We start from the raw sequence: 16933 nt of genomic DNA, 5'->3' as shown, positions 1-16933 counted from the left end.
AGGTTTTTAGGATTTCTGAAATATATTTCGGGATTTATACACAATCTTTCGAAGTCAACGGCAAATCTGCGTAGCTTAACTCGAAATGGTGTGCAGTTTGAGTGGACAGAGGTACATGAAGCAGAGTTTAGGGACCGGCATTCCCACGACAGCCGGTTCTACGTACCGGAATGACTCGGGTTTTACCCTACCAAGGGCTGTTGTTTCGGCGATCTAACCCCGTTTAGGTCGGCGAAATCCATCAAACGTTGCTCGATCCTAGGGCTACACCTTCTCCGCACCCTTCTGCTCAGGGCTGGCATAGAGTCAAACCCAGGGCCAGAAATCTACACCTGCTGCGTATGCCAGAGACGACTGCATACAAACTCCACTTCGGTCAGGTGCAATGCCTGTGACGGGTGGAGTCACCTTCGTAACTGCTCGGGCCTGCGTACGCACCGGCAATGGACCACGTCGTTCGTGGCCCCATGCTGTGCGAACCGGACCGCCTCCACGGCAAACCACCACCCGCCTGGGCAGCGCACAATCAACACACCCACACCCCAACACAACACAGCAATAGACACACAAACAAACACAATAGCACCCACACACCGCCGCCGGCAACTCCTAGTCCCTCCGACAATCTGCTCTGTCTGTCAGTCAAGAATATACCGTAACGTGACATCAGTCAAGTGCAACTCCTGCCTCGGCTGGTGCCACTTTACGGCGTGCTCAGGACTTCGCAACACACGAGATTGGACGAGCGACTATGTGGGCCCCTGTGTGCTGCCCTGTCGCATCCCTCCCCCGCGACGCCGCCAACCACCACCACAAGGCAGCACCCCCTTCAGCAGCACCTACAGCAGGGGGCCGGCAGGCAACACAACTCTTTAACACCACACATCACAATCGGTCTCCCAAGGCACACAAAGGTGCTACAATTTAACTGTAACGGACTCCAGAGCAAGATCGTGGAGATAACTGTCTTTATGGGAAGGCATGGAATATTAATAGCTGCGGTCCAAGAGACGAAGCTGCACGGCAATTCAACCCTGTTGAATTGCGCCGGATACAACGTGCACCGTCGAGATCGCGAGCGAGATAATGGTGGAGGTTTAGCGTTCATCACGCACCACACCGTGCAGTATCGTCTCATTGAAGCAGACATCGACCGCAGGGATACCATCCTAGAATGTCAGGGTATTGCTATCCGGTCAGGCGATGTTGAGCTCGAAATATTTAACGTATACATACCCCCTGTCACCAGCTGCCCGGCAGGATATCACCCTGAAATAGGTGCGCTACTCAGAGGTGAAAACCATATGGTAGTTGGTGACTTTAACGCGTACCACGATCTCTGGCACTCAAGCCTGTCAAATGATCGTAGGGGAATACATCTGGCTGAGCAGATAGACGATTCGACATTCTGCACAATGAACGACGACGCACCCACCAGGATTATGGGCCGCTGCTGCAGCTCGCCATATCTAACAATTGTCAGCGCTGCTCTGATAAACAGCGTATCATGGCGACCTATGCTGACTCTGGCATCAGACCATCTGCCCATAGTCATCTCGATTGATAAACCTGCCGACTTTGCTTCCGTGGATCACCGGACCTATATCAACTTTTCCAAAGCTGACTGGAAAGGCTTCACGGATGTTACTGAGGGCGCCTTCACTGCACTACCCATACCAACCGACGTTCATGTAGGTGAGCGTAAGTTCCGCAGGGTTGTCACCGCTGCTGCAGCTCGCTTCATTCTAGCAGGATGTATTAAGGACCCACGTCCGATTTTTCCTGCCGAAGCGGCTGTTCTAGCTGATGAGCGCGACAACCTTCGTCAGGCCGATCCCGGAAATCCCCGTATTAGGGATCTCAATTCGGAGATTCGGCAACTTGTGAACGTACATAAGCGGAAGGAATGGGAAGAGCATCTGAAGACCTGCAACTTCGCCTCTGGTGTGAGCAAGCTTTGGTCAACCGTGAGGTCGTTGTCCAACCCGACGAAGCGCGACGACAGAGTCGAGATAGACTTTGGTGACCACGCTTCGTCGGACCCGGAGAGATGCGCGAGCTATTTTAGCCGGCAGTTCATTCTGCATCCTCCGGTGGATAAAGCCAAACGTCGAGTGACCAGAAGGCTGCACAAAATGCCAAAACCTAGTGCGCCTCTTGTTTTCACCAGCGGTGAGGTAAGGGTAGCCATCGGGAAGGCGAAAGCCTCCAAAGCCATTGGACCCGACGGAATATGCATGTTGATGCTGAAAAATTTGGGTCCTGCGGGAGTAGCGTACCTAACGGAGGTACCTGTCTATGGCCACTCTCGTCATTCCAGACATCTGAAAATGGGGAGAGTGGTCCCACTGCTCAAACCGGGGAAACCAGCCAGCAAAGGAGAGTCTTATCGCCCGATAACTCTCCTTTCCCCGGTAGCGAAGACACTCGAGGCCGTACTTCACGAACCACCTGACCCCAGCGAAGCATCAACATGGGTTCCGTAAAGTGCGTAGTAAAACAACAGCACTTAACACCATAAACACTCAGATAACTCGTGGCCTAAACCGAAACCGCCCTTGTGAGAGAACAATTCTAGTAGCGTTGGACCTGTCCAAGGCGTTCGACACTGTCAGTCANACAGCACTTAACGCCATAAACACTCAGAAAACTTGTGGCCTAAACCGAAACCGCCCCTGTGAGAGAACTATTCTAGTAGCGTTGACCTGTCCAAGGCGTTCGACACTGTCAGTCATTCAACGCTACTAGAAGATATAGAGGCCTCCTCACTCCCACAGGGACTCAAACGGTGGTCGGCGAATTACCTGAGTGGTCGACACTCGTCAGTAATCTTCAGAGACAAAACCAGCAAGCCACAGGGTGGTGTCCTGTCCCCGCTACTGTTTAATTATTACATATCAAAGCTTCCTCAGCCACCAGAGGGTGTTAATATAGTCTCATATGCTGACGATTGTTCGATCATGGCCTCTGGGAATGGAATTGATGACTTGTGCTCAAAAGTAAACGGTACCTCTCCGAAATTTCTCGCTTCTTCACTGCAAGGAGCCTAGCCCTATCCCCTGCGAAATCCTCGGCAACCCTTTTCACCACCTGGACGAAGGAGGTCAGACTGCCACTGGGTATTCACGTCGATGGCGTAACAATACCGACGGTGAATAACCCGAAAATCCTCGGAGTTACCTTCGACAGTCTGCTCTCCTTCTCGGCGCATACAACCGCAATTGTCAACAAAGTACAGAGCCGCAACAATGTCCTCAAGTCGCTGGCCGGCAGCACTTGGGGCAAAGATAAAGAAACGTTGTTGGCAACATACAAGGCAATTGGCCGGCCGGTTCTGAACTACGCAGCGCCCGTATGGTCGCCGGGGACTAACAGGACGCAGTGAAGCTGCAGACCTGCCAAAACACGGCATTACGAACCGCGACAGGATGCCTCCTGATGACGCCTCTACATCACCTTCACGACGAGGCCCAGATGCTCCCGGTAAAGGAGCATAACATAATGCTCTGCAAGCAGTTCCTCGCTGGGAGCTACAGACGTGGCCATCCCAGCGGGCAACTGCTCGCGGAAGAGCCCTCGCCACGGCACGTCTGGAGGCATCTTTACGAACTGACAGACGAAGTCCAGAGGTATATTAAACAACCTCTGGACCCGACAACCTACCGACAGGCCCTCAACGGCATTCGCAGGGAATTAGTCTCAAGTTATGTAGACTCCCGCCCTGTGAATGCCGTTCTAGGCACACAACCACCGGACGTGGACGGCACAGAACTTTGTCTGCACAACAATAGCCCAACTTCGCTCTGGCTATTGCAGCAGGCTCAACAGCTACCTGAGTAGAATCAACGAGGATGTGCCCAACCAATGCCCGGCATGTGGAGAGTCGCCACATGACTCCCGGCACCTCTTCACATGCCCTGAGAATCCCACTCAGCTAACGCCCCTGTCCCTATGGACAGCCCCTCTGGAAGTGGCACACTTCCTGGGCATCCCCCTAGCTGAAATAGACGACAACGATGATGGATGAACCGTCCCGAACGGGGGCTTAGTAGCCGCTACAACAACAACCTTCTTAAAGTTATATCATCGGATCCGGTTTTAGCAGTTTACGATCGTCAAAGATGGTCTCGGGTGCGTTTTCCTACAGGAGGAACACCCTGTATGCTTCACGTACACTGAGCAAAAATGAACAGAAGTGGGCCCAAATAGAGAAAGAATTACTAGCAATTGTGTTTGCATGTCAACGATTTCACTTTTTTTTATGGACGTGAGTTTGTGGTCGAAAGCGATCATAAACCACTGAAAACTCTAATAAAGCAGGATATCGATAACGTTACAGCACGTTTACAGCGTATGTTCATGCCACTACTCAAGTATCCTAATATGAGTATTGTCTGCAAGCCAGGCACTTGGGCATAGAAAAAACACTGTCGAAAGCTCTGAGGTTATACTTCTGGCCTGGAATGAACGAAAAAATAAAAAACTTAGTAGGATCTTTTTCAGTTTGTGAAAAGTTCAAGCGAAACATTCAAAAAGAGCCACTAGTTCAAGAGGAAACTCCAAATTATCAAAATCATATTGTAGCAATGGACTTATTCGAATACGCCGTTCGTGATTTCATTGCCGTTATAGATGCTTACTCTAATTATTTAGCGTCATTTGAGCTAAGTAATAAAACGCCAACGCACATAGTCAAGGGTGTTCAAGGATTGTTTGACAAGGTTGGGTATCCAACGATAATTAAATCTGATAACAGTCCTTTCAGTTCCGCCGAGTTTGAGCGGTTCGCAAACGAATATAACATCCAATTGTGATTCTCAAGTCAAAGATGCTACGAGACAAATGAAGTTGATCAGTTTCAGTATAAAATCTTTGAGTACAACAAACACCGGTAGCAAGCATGGGGTTGGCATCAGCCGAGTTATTTTTCGGTAGGTTAATTAAAACGAAATTGCCGGTGTCTGGAACATTACTAGTGTTAAACAACATAGATAAATCGGAAGTCAAAAAGAAAATAGAAAAGAAAAAGGAAAAAGAAAGATTTTATTATGTTAGGTCGGCAAAAACTTTGCCAAAACTCAATATAGGGAATACTGTAATTTTCAAAAAGAACTCGAAGGAGTGGAATCATGGCACGATTGTTGGTAACACAAATGAAAAGTCATATATAATCAGGGACAGTTTTAACTACTTGTTTAGACGCAATCGCCGATTTGTCGCAAAGTCAGCGAACACTGATTTCAAAGGAAGTGATTTATGGACTGAAGAAAGTGTTATAAGAAAAGGACGTGAGTCTGAAAGTCTAAGTGTTGCACCTAACGAGACTATACAGAATGTGGCAAACGAAACAAGTAGGCGAAACAAATACTTCAGCAGATTTCAACCACTCAGTGGATGAGACTGTTGGAAGTGACCCCTCAGTATCAAGCGCAGCACCTGAAGTAGCATCACATACAACAAGAAGTGGTCGCGTTGTTAGGCCCCCTCAAAGGTACGGGTGGTAGCTGAGTTGTTAACGCTTTCTTACTTGTCTGTTGTCCATTTGCTATTTGCTAACACATGTACATAGACTGCATCACTCCCCATACAAAAAAATCGGTACTATTTTTCCATTGGAATTATAAAATCTATTATATTTTAAAACGTCCACCAAAATATTTCGGAAAAATATTAAGATTTAAGTGTTCTGGACCGATTTGAAAATACCTCCAAAAATGGAGTTTTTTATGAATAAAAATAGTTTCTTAAAGACTTTTTTTGAAAAAAATCCCCTCAAATGACAAAACGGTTTAAGCTTAAAATATTTGCATAAAAACATTTAAAAAAAAAATTAAAAAAAAAAAAAATTTGAAGGGAATCGTAATGATGCGATTTTTAATGCTGTTTTTTAACTTTTTTCAAAGGTTGGTAGAGGGAAAACCCGAATAACTGAACCGAAAATCTTCCGATTTAGACTTGACAGGTGTCATTGGAAAGGTATTTTCTCACCCTTTTTATTTCTTTGCTAATAAACTCATTCAAAGGATGGAAGAGAAAGGTAGGATGAACGAACGTCATTCAAAGTTTAATTAAGATGTGTTGGTATTCGAAAAAAAATAATTGGGGCACGAATGACTTTCAAAAATCCCATTGTTACGATTCCGTTGAAAATATTTTTAAATTTTAATAATCATTTTCGAAGCTTGATTAATTCTTTTTAACATTGTGCAAGCTTACAAACTTTTACCTACATATGTGGCTATATGTGCACATATGTATGCCTGTTTATATATACATATGTCTGTTTATATGACAGATACACTTAGGTTGTTTTTTCAAATGTCCCCAATTATGTATGGCTTACTTTTTTTGTATATGATTGTTTAAGAACACAAACAATAACTTTGAAGTGCTACTATCGCTAGGGTGCGTGGTTATATATTTACAGTGGCCCACAGCCTAAATCTTGCACCAAGAAAAAATTTATATTACGGGTATACACGATCCGGTGCATACGGTGCATAGATAGCATAAATAGCATGATTGTATAATTTTGTTGTTGTTTCCTGTGTTAAAACAACAACAAAAGTAGCAAATCATGCTATTTATGCTATCTATGCACCATCCTAGACAGTATGTACCGGATCGTGAATACCCCTATTATTAGAATTTACAAATTTACTTGCGGGTGCACTATGCAGCTTTGTGCCACTGTATGTGCAATGCCATAACTTAAGTAGCTCAAATGCCTCAAAATTTATTTAATTTTATTGTCAACATTTATTCAATGTTAATTCGTTTATTATAAAAACTAATAAAGTTTTGTTTTTATTTTAAACAAAAGTCTCCGTTGGATCACAGCCGTCTCAATTGTCACCGCTGCTAACTCCGCTGCCATCACCTCTACCCACACTTCAAATCACACCGCTGCCATCACCGTCCCCGCCGTTTGCTTCCCCGTCATCCCCACCACGCACCTCAGCTTCAGCGATGGAACCTAAGAAAAAAAAAGAAATGGGTCAGTTCCAAACCAAAATTTTCCAAAAGTTTGATGAGCTCTTTTCAGAGATAACTGAATACTTAAACGAGTAATGATCCACTGATCGGATCTCAACCAGATTAGTATGGGACCACCTCTGAGACACTACCTTTCCGATGCAAAAGAATTATCGAAATCGGTTGACGTGGTCCAAAGTTATGCGGTAACATACATAAAAAAAAAAAAAAAAAATATTCCGACGAACTGATAACCTCCTCCTTTTTTGGAAGTCGGTTAAAAATAGGGACCACAATGAAGAGGAGCTTATAAATATTGAAAAAGAAAATGCTGCATCTTTTCAAACCATTTCAAAAGCTAAAAAATGCTATAATCGCTTTTTTTAAAGAAGATTAAAAATAAAATTTTATACTCACTAAAATAATTACACAAAGCGTTTCTTATTACTTCAGCAGAGGGTTCATTGTTACCAACCTGTAGGATTTTCTCGATTTATATTCACTTCTTGCAATCTCGTCATCCAAATCTCATTAATAGAATCATTTCTTTCGTTCAAAAAGTTATGAAGATCGCAGCAGGCTCTAACAATAACCTGTGCGTTTTCTATTCGGTCATCTATACCATTGCCGATTCATCGGAAACGTGCTTTTAAATGTCCGAAGGCATTCTCTACTACTCTTCTGCATTTCGACAGCTTATAGTGAACAGCTTTTGGGTTTCAGTAAAGGCCATGCTAAACGGGTATGGCTTCATTAAAGAGTTGGAGAATCGGAATGCAGAATCTCCTAGAATGCACACTGGCATCTGCACACCACCCAAGAATGATAGAATACAAGATTGCGCCGATCAGAGAGGATTTTTGAGAATAACTTTTGTGTGACGTCACACTGGTGCAATTGCGAGAGAGAAATGCCAAAACGTGAGCAAGAATGGAAGATGAAGAAAAAATGTTGCAAGGAAAACGTAAACAAGTTGCACCAGTGTGACGTCATGCAAACAACGATTCTGTCAAATTCGTTAAGAGAGGAATAGCGGTCCGAGATCGGCGCAACCTTTGTATTCTCTCAATCGTGCACACCACCTATTTCCTTCTTATGGTTCTTCAACAACTCATTCTCCGTCAATACTCTTTTGAGTATCGATGCATTGTATATCTGCGAGTCATTGCATTGCCCTGAGGACCCAATGTTTACATATAGCAAGCGGTACCTGTATATATGTGTACACGAGAATATAATAAACATATGTATGTAAGTAAGTTTGTCTATTAATGAAAATATTAACATGTTACTCTTTTTCACTTGTAATCTACTACTAGAGTTAAAAGTACCAGCCATCCTTTGTAATTAAAATAATCCGTTGCGTTGGATTCGGTTTAACTTCTCTATGACATCCATCTAAAAATATATGAATGTATGTATGTAATTACCCAACAAGCCAATTAAACTTAAGTAAAGCTTTTTTAATGTTTTGTATTATAAACATTAAGCTTACAAAACGTTGATTTTCTGTTTATAAAACGCTTGAAAGTAAGCGTAATATAATCGAAAAGGAACCTTGGTTATAAGCGTACAAATATAACCTTATAATAAATGCTGAAAATAAAGCTTTTTATTAGCGTAAAAGTGTAAACTTACAATAAAGGTTAAAAAAATTTTTTATAAGCGTATGAATATAAACTTACTAAAAATTTTCAAAATAAAGCCTTTTATAAACGTTTTTATAACCCTTTATTTAAAGATATTTCATTAAAAACTCATACATAGATTGCTTACCATCTAGAAACTAAAAGAAATGCGAATTTTCGGCGGACTCATCTACAATCGCGAATATATAAATAGGGAAGTACATTTTAGCATTCAAATACACGATAACATACAAACATTAAGCATAAAAAAGTTAATTATTACATCTTGATGCGTGCAGAAGCTTTTAATTACATGCGGTTATTGGCAAATTGCAAAAACGACATCGATGCAGCTATATATTCCGCTTCATCGCCGCCATTCTCATTGGTGGACTTTTCTGAAAAAAATTTAATACATTTTTAATTGAATGTTAAAGTAAGCAAAGATAAAGTTGCTTACTTCTATTGGGAATTATGGATTATATGCTGCAAATTCAATTCAATTGTCTCTCGTTGTAAAGTACCTCATTTTTTAATAGTATCTTACCTGTCAACCTGAGGCTGTTACTTGTCAAACCGTATTAGATACTGTGGCATAAGTAAAGAATACCCACCGTTTCGATAGAGAAAAACGAGGAACGGGGTTTAATAGAGTTTTAAATGCTGAGCACACGTATACAAATTTTATATTGCAGAAATAAAAATTGTGGAAATATTTAGGGTTAAAGATGAAATTTGGATTTCGAAAACTGATAATATCTTCGAAACAAATTAACCCTTTAAAAAATAAGGCACCACGTTCGAAAGGTATTTTAAACATCTTTCGTTTGATATACATATTTTGTGAATTTGTATAAGATATTTGTGGAAAAAAGAGGCTTAATAAAAATATACGCAAAAATTTGTTTTTATGGATTTTTTTTTTCAAAAAACGCCTTATTAACATAGTCCATAAATCTATTTCCTGAAATTTAAATTTGATCTTCTTTTGTTTGATGTATCATATGACTACCTTATTTTTGTATATTACTATATATTTTGCTTTTTACGTTATCTCGACTGACCAATTCTGGCGATTTTTTTTTTACAGTATTTATAATTTATTTTAACGAATTCTCTGTGATTTGTGCGAAATCACATTATTGCTGGAATATTTTTGCAAAAACAATGCGATATTTTGGTGCGCCAAATGGTAATTTTATACCTTAATATATCCAAAACAGTATTATTATTTAGGGGTATTCATCAAACCTTATAAATGCATTGTAAAGCGTATAAACTTATAATTGTGTAAACCTTTTAAATGAACTGTCAAAATTTGTATGGAAACTCGTTTACAGATTTCTGATAAATTTCTCCAGCGATTTCACTGAATAAACTTGATAAACTGAAGTCAATGCAACTCTTACTACGTTTATGCGTAGGCTAATTCAAGAATTCATTTCATGAATTTGGGTTAAAATTGGCTGTATAAACACCATTTCATGAATTCAGTTATACACGAAAGTTAACCATGAATTCGGCATCATTTCATGAAATCGTGAAGTGCAAGTCCGGCAACGCCACGTTTCACAAACAGCTGTTTACTAGGGTTATGATGTTTTTAGATTAAAAATCTTGAGTGGCATAACCAGGATTTAAAACACTGGAAAAGTTATGTGAAATCGTTGAAAATACAATATATTCAAATAGAATAAACTGAAAATATATTATAACCAATTTAAACATAATATGGTTCATTGCCTGGTACCAACGACTTTTGCAAATTCAAAAGGAGGCCAAAAAAGTCACAACCCTACTGTTCAGTTTCTCGCCAGTGCGTTGCCACTTTTTCAAGGCACTTTATTTCATGAATTCGCGAACTATGATGAACGGGACCATTTTTGAATTCATGAAATGAAGAATTCATGAATTCTGTCGCATAAACGTAGTATCTGTCGCACCTCTATAATCGGGATCCGCATAAAAATCTTCCACGCAAATTCATTTCAGATTCAGATCTGGTTCAATTTATTATCCGTTCTGTTTATTTTGTTTAACTGATAACTTGGCCGCACAGTTTGGTAGCCCTGACAAATGAATTCATACACAAACAGACATTCTGCAATTGTTTCTTTTAACTTGCTTCAAATAAATCGTCTTTATGTTATATGTATATTTATTTAAATAGATATTATTCCGTAAATATATTTTTCCCCATGAGAGTTAGCTTCTGACACATTAACGTACGTGAGTGCGGCTGACACGATCAAACTAATGAGAGCGACATATAAACGAAAACTCACCACCGTGTACGTGCGACGGTTACGCGTGCTTCCCTCTCGCTCTATCAACAGTAAATTTTATATGTTGCTACGTCGAACAGACACGGCATACGTACACGTCGGTGAGTGTGGGCACTTTAACCCTCACTACGTAGAATTCTCCTTTCTGTGTTGCCGACGAAGAGGGGCTGAACACCGTTTGCACAGAACACCTTTCTCCGTAGGCGGCCTTCGGCCACGCTTAGGGATTATAACCCTGACTACGTAGGCTGAACACCGTTTGCACAGAACACCTTTTTGCGTAGGCGGCCTTCGTCGATCTTATATGTCAAAGCAAAGAACTATAAAGCAAAGCGAAGAAAGTTGTATGTGAATCAGCCTTAAGCGGTAGCGTTTTATTTTGGGGGAGGGTATTGAATTATTATTCCTTTCTTTTTAAATTTCATGCTATTATAGCTGCTGCAGTTTTGTTCACGATTACTGTGGATGGCAAAAGGTGTTCAGCTCCTCTTCTTCGGCAACACAGAAATGAGAATTCTACTTAGTAGCCGCAGGCCGCCTACGCAGAAAGGAGCTCTGTGCAAAAGGTGTTCAGCCCCTCTTCTTCGGCAACGAGTTATTTGCAAAAAACACTTGCACTTTTCGCACTTTCTTTTGATGCATTTCACGCATTTTTATATACAAGACATTTTTATAAAACACCCAGTAACCATAATAGACATTACTGGGGCGGTAGCCCCAGGTTTACTGAACAGAAAGGGAATTCAAATTACCTCATCCTTTCCCAAGGCTACATCACTGGGGCGCTAGCCCCGGTTGGTGTACACCAAAAGGAGAATTCTATTTGGTAAGGGTTATAATCCTAACGCGCGGCCGAAGGCCGCCTACGCAGAAAGGAATTCTACGCAAAAATACTGCGGACGTAAGTAAAAATTGTGATTTTTAGCCATTTTTCTAAAGGGTTCCTAGGGACCCATAGGGGCCTAGGTGGTCGGGGGTTGCCTTTTTGTCAATGGCGCTTCATGCCTTCTCCAAAAAAGTGGGTTGGAGGAGCCACGCCCACTCCCCCTTCGCCCACCGCCCCTTTAATGAACGCCCGTATTGGAAAGTTTGCCCTAACTCTTTAATTAATTAAAAAAGTTAAGTCGGATTATTATTATTGGCGTTAAAACGCATCGAGTGATACCACTTTCGGAATTTTTCGTCCATTTTTTGCCCTGTAAGCTAAAGCGCACTTTTACCGAGTATTCTACTTAGTGCCCCTCTTCGTCGGCAACACAGAAAGGAGAATTCTACGTAGTGAGGGTTATAATCCCTAAGCGCGTTCGCAGGCCGCCTACGCAGAAAGGTGTTTTCTGCAAAAGGTGTTCAGCCTCTCTTCTTTGCTAAATACAGGAAGGAGAATTCTACTCCCTAAGTTCTCTGCAATAGGTGGTCAGCAATTTATGGCTTATGTCTAATTGTCTGGATTTGTTATAAACCCTCTGCGCAGAAATAGTGTAAATGGAATAGTCGGATGAGTATTGAAAAGTTTACGAAAACAAATTTTATATAAAATTTATTTGCACCGAGAACTTGGGTATAGACATACACATATCAAACTAAAGGTAAATTAGTTTTCTTTATAGCAAGAAAACGATAACACTATCCTAATAAGGCTAGTTTTGAAAAAAAGCAGTTTAAATGGAATTTTTTCATATATTTTTTATAAAAACCAATTTTCATCAGAACTTAGAAATGCAAGGCACTTAAATTTCCTTTAAAACTATATATTAACTCTTACAAGCGCTTTACTAATTTTTGAGATATTACGGTTTTTCAAAAAGCAAATTTCGATCTTTGACCTTCGATATCTCGCTTAATTTTAATTTCTACAAGTAACCGTTATAATCAGCTCAAAAAGCTGTACCGACTCTTATTTTTAGTTTTTTTCTAGCGAAATGGTGGGTCCCTTGTCCCATAATTGGTTAATAAACAAATGCACCACTTCGTTCAACTTCAATACCTCCGCTCAAAAAAGCTTGAGTACCTCTTCGATTTTTCGCAGAAGGAATGCCACATCAATGACTTTAATTTGGAAAACTTAGTGTGTCGGTAATTTTAAAAGGTGTACTTCAGTTGATAAAGGAAAACAGTTGCAATTTTCGCTTCTAAATACGCTCCAAAAACATTCCCAGCAACCACAAAAATGTAATCGCCTGTATACACACTTTGTAGCCACTGCAATTGTCAGTTGAAAGTTGCCAGTTGTCATCTATAATATCGTTTTGGCAACTAGCAACGCAACTGAGGTTCTATTGCTATAGATAATCGTCCTATTAGATTTTCGCCGCGGTACTTTCTAATGTCAAAAAGACAACAAACACACCATTTTGACATTAAGAAATACCGCGGCGAAAATATAAATTCGCCAGTAACACCACCTTGTATAAATTCGCCTTGAATGATATTACTGGCGAATTTAGATTACAACAACAACAACCACATGTATTTTGTATTGCGGGTGTTATGTCAAATCTCGATTCGCCCCAAAGTTTGCATGTATTTTGTTTTTACCAGGGATGGTAATCATTTGGGGTGTTCACAGTTTGTTCCAAATAGTGTCTCAAAATGTAGACGTCTACATTTTAAGACGTTTTCTAACCGTAAAATCTGTGGTGTTGTTGTTTCCCATGCAAAATTGGAAACCGACGCCGTCTACATTTTGTCACACTCAAAGGTATGTTTTTTACGCGTCTACATTTTGCCACCTCGCAGCAGGGTTGCATTATGGCAATACTAATCACATTTTTTTATTTATTGGGCACGTTTTCTGTATCTGCATTTATTTTGAGCGCAATTTCTGATCAAAAGAAACAAATCAAGGAAAAGAAATAACAAATATTAGGAATCGGTAATTGAGTTAAATAATTAAAAATTTTCAGAAACATAATCGAAAGGCGACATGCCAGAAATGTCTGGCAACACCAGCAAAATTTTGAAACGATTTTGCGACGACTGCTAGAAAGGGCAGCTCTCAGTCTGATGCTAAAGATGTCTCAAAATGTAAACGTCTACATTTTCAGACACAATTTGGAACGAACTGTGAACACCCCAATTATAAGTTAATAAATATTGATCAACATTTAATTATTATTACCCGATTTTTATTTTTTGAATCACAAATAATAATTATTTAATTTTTACTGTTTTGTTCGAATGTAATTATTATTATATAATTTATATTTTTTTGCTCAATAATAATGATAACTTCTTGATTTCTATGGTTTTGATCGAGATTAATGATTACTTTGCGATTTTTATTTTTTCGCTCAAGAATAATATTCAGCTTCTGAGTTTTATAATATCGCTTGAGCATAAAGCTGATGTCACATAAAACTTTTGCTTCGCTTTACGTGACAGATTCGCTTTGACAGATAAGATAAATTGTATGAAAATGCACAAAGCATGCCACATAAATCGTTGAAGCGGCAGCGCGAAGCGAAAAGATGGTCAACTCCCATCTTTTTGCGCGCTTTGACAATCAGCCGGTTTAATATTTATTTTGTTTCGTCCAAATTCGGGTTTTCATGCAGAAACATAAAACTTAATTACATTGCTGATAATTTTAAATCAAAATAATTAAAATCCACAGCAACTTTGATGAGTAAAAAAGCGGTACAACATTGTTTTCTTGGCGTTCATTGTGGCATACCTTTTGCGTCTGGCGCTTTGCTGGCAAAGTTATAAATGTCACGCAAAGCTACAAAGTTTTATCTGGCATCAGCTTAAGGATTACCTTTGATTTTAATTTTTTTCGCTCAGGTATAATGATTATCTTGCGATTTTTATTTTTTCCGCTCAAGAATAATGACTGACACCTGATTTTTATTTTCTTTCGCCAAACATAAAACTCAAAGCCTTATAAAACCAAGACCATATGAACTGTTTACTTGTAATTTTATAAGAACACACCTTTTATCTTGTGTTATCTTCCTATAAAAACGAAATGTTTGAAATCATAAACTTCTGGTGGAAAATTGGTATGGAAATGAAACAAGATCGTTTTCATGCCGTGTGCATGTGTCATATATACATAGGCATGTACATACTCATGCACGTTGTACCAACTAGATTAAAAATTTTATTTTTTCTTACTTTCGTAATTATATTTCGTTGAGATTGGAAAAGAAATGTGTGTATGAGTCTAACTTCACAATAAAATTGCTTGCAAACGTCATAAATGCTCGAAACTAATAACACGGTGCTACAAAAACACCACGAAATATACACAAAACAAAACTTAATGTAGTTTGCAGGTAGAATCAACTACGACTTGAAAATAGGTTTCCTATAGTTCCTGAAACCTCCATTTTTATTTTGTTTAAAACAACCGTTATTTTCATACTGTTACGATTATCCTTGAAACCTCGTCCGGATTTCCCAAATCTCTCGGTTCGTATCGCTGGATTGTTAAATAAATGCAATCGATGACCAAACTGTAGTACAATTAACTTTATTGTACAACAAACAATTTACAATACTGGCTAATACAGTAAAAACACTTTACAATACTTGTTAAAGCAATAACAGCGCTTTACTAAACTTGGTAACACAATTAAACTTATAGCTTGCTTATTCGCAACTCGCTTCTCTGCTTACTTTACTTGTAGCTTGCTGACTTGTAACTAACTCACCTCGCGGTGGCGGCGCCCTTATATACCTGGGCTGGCACTTATGGCAACTCTAGAACATTCTGAAGTTTATCGCTCATTCTCTTTCCCTCGCTGTTCTCAGTGTTCATCCAACTTGACGTTTCCTTTTGTGGAACATTCTACGTCATTCCTCGAACATTCTGCCTATTTCTCGTTGTTCGCTTCGCTTCGCTCCAACCGCCGCAAGTCTTTCAAAGTGGAGCACTTTCATCTTGGTCCTCGGTCTCCCCATTGTCTGGATTTGATGCACTGCGTCCTTCAGCCGTTTGTCAATCTTCAGCGGATCTTTCCAGTCAAGTCTTTGCTTGGAGGTAAAGCTTTTCTTCTGCTGCGACATGTACAACCACAATGCGTTACTGGACATTGCTTCCGGCTTATCTCCGGGAGTGCACCATCTCACATGGTCGTGCTTCTGCCGGCCACTGGTGGTGAACAGACCATGTCTCATCTCGTAGGCACCCTTTTCGGATCTATGCCGCATCATCTGTCCCTAACACCCTGACTCCCGCCTTCGTGCTGCACTGCCTTCAGCACATCTTGTTACATCCGGTTCCTTACGCTGAAACTCCCGCCGTCGTTTCGTATCTCGCTCGTCCGCAGCTGCTAGCTTCATTGACCGGACATGTATAATCTCAACCTTGGCTTCCGGCTTAACTGCTCGCTTTTGCCGGCCACCTTTTTCAGGACACTTCAAAGCGCGCCTACTGCTACCACAGCCGCTTCCATTTCCGGCCACCGGCGTATCACCATTGCAACGTGGTTCAGTGGCTTTCCTCCTGCCGGAAACACTGCCTGGCTTGCCATGACCACTTCCTTGTTGCGACCTCTTCTTCACTGAGCTGGCGGAACCGTCACGCTTTTCCTGTATCGGTGAACGGCTTCCTTCTCCTGACGAAAACATTTCGTCTCCATCACTGTCAACCTCTGCCCAACTAACCACTTCCTTTTCTGGTGGAATCTTCGGCACTTCCTCTAAGACCAACCGTCTGCTGAAGCACTGGTTGTCGTAACCAACCCTAAGTGGCACTTTCCTGTCGCCATAGGTTAGGATCATTCCCTGGAGGTCAATCTTCATGCCTTGCCCAAGTAGGAAATCCACGCCGATGATGACTTCATCCACAATGTCTGCGACAATAAACTTCGTGTACGAGGCCAACCCGTCGATTATTACCTCGCATAGTACTTCTCCTAACACTTGGATTCGCTCACCAGTTGCAGTCTGCAGCTTTGCTCCAGGTAGTGGCTTCACATAAAAAGTAGTCACATCAGGTCGAATAATGGAATGTGACGCTCCAGTATCCACTGTCAGCACTCGCTCCTGCCCATTCACACATCCACCAATAGTGAGGTTGCTCGCATTCCGGCCAATTTG

This window comes from Rhagoletis zephyria, unplaced genomic scaffold, assembly GCF_001687245.7.
Source record: "Rhagoletis zephyria isolate East Lansing unplaced genomic scaffold, Rhagoletis_zephyria_1.1 Rzeph_scaffold_00885, whole genome shotgun sequence".
Lineage (NCBI taxonomy): Eukaryota > Metazoa > Arthropoda > Insecta > Diptera > Tephritidae > Rhagoletis > Rhagoletis zephyria.
Note: the sequence above shows the minus strand (reverse complement) of the source record.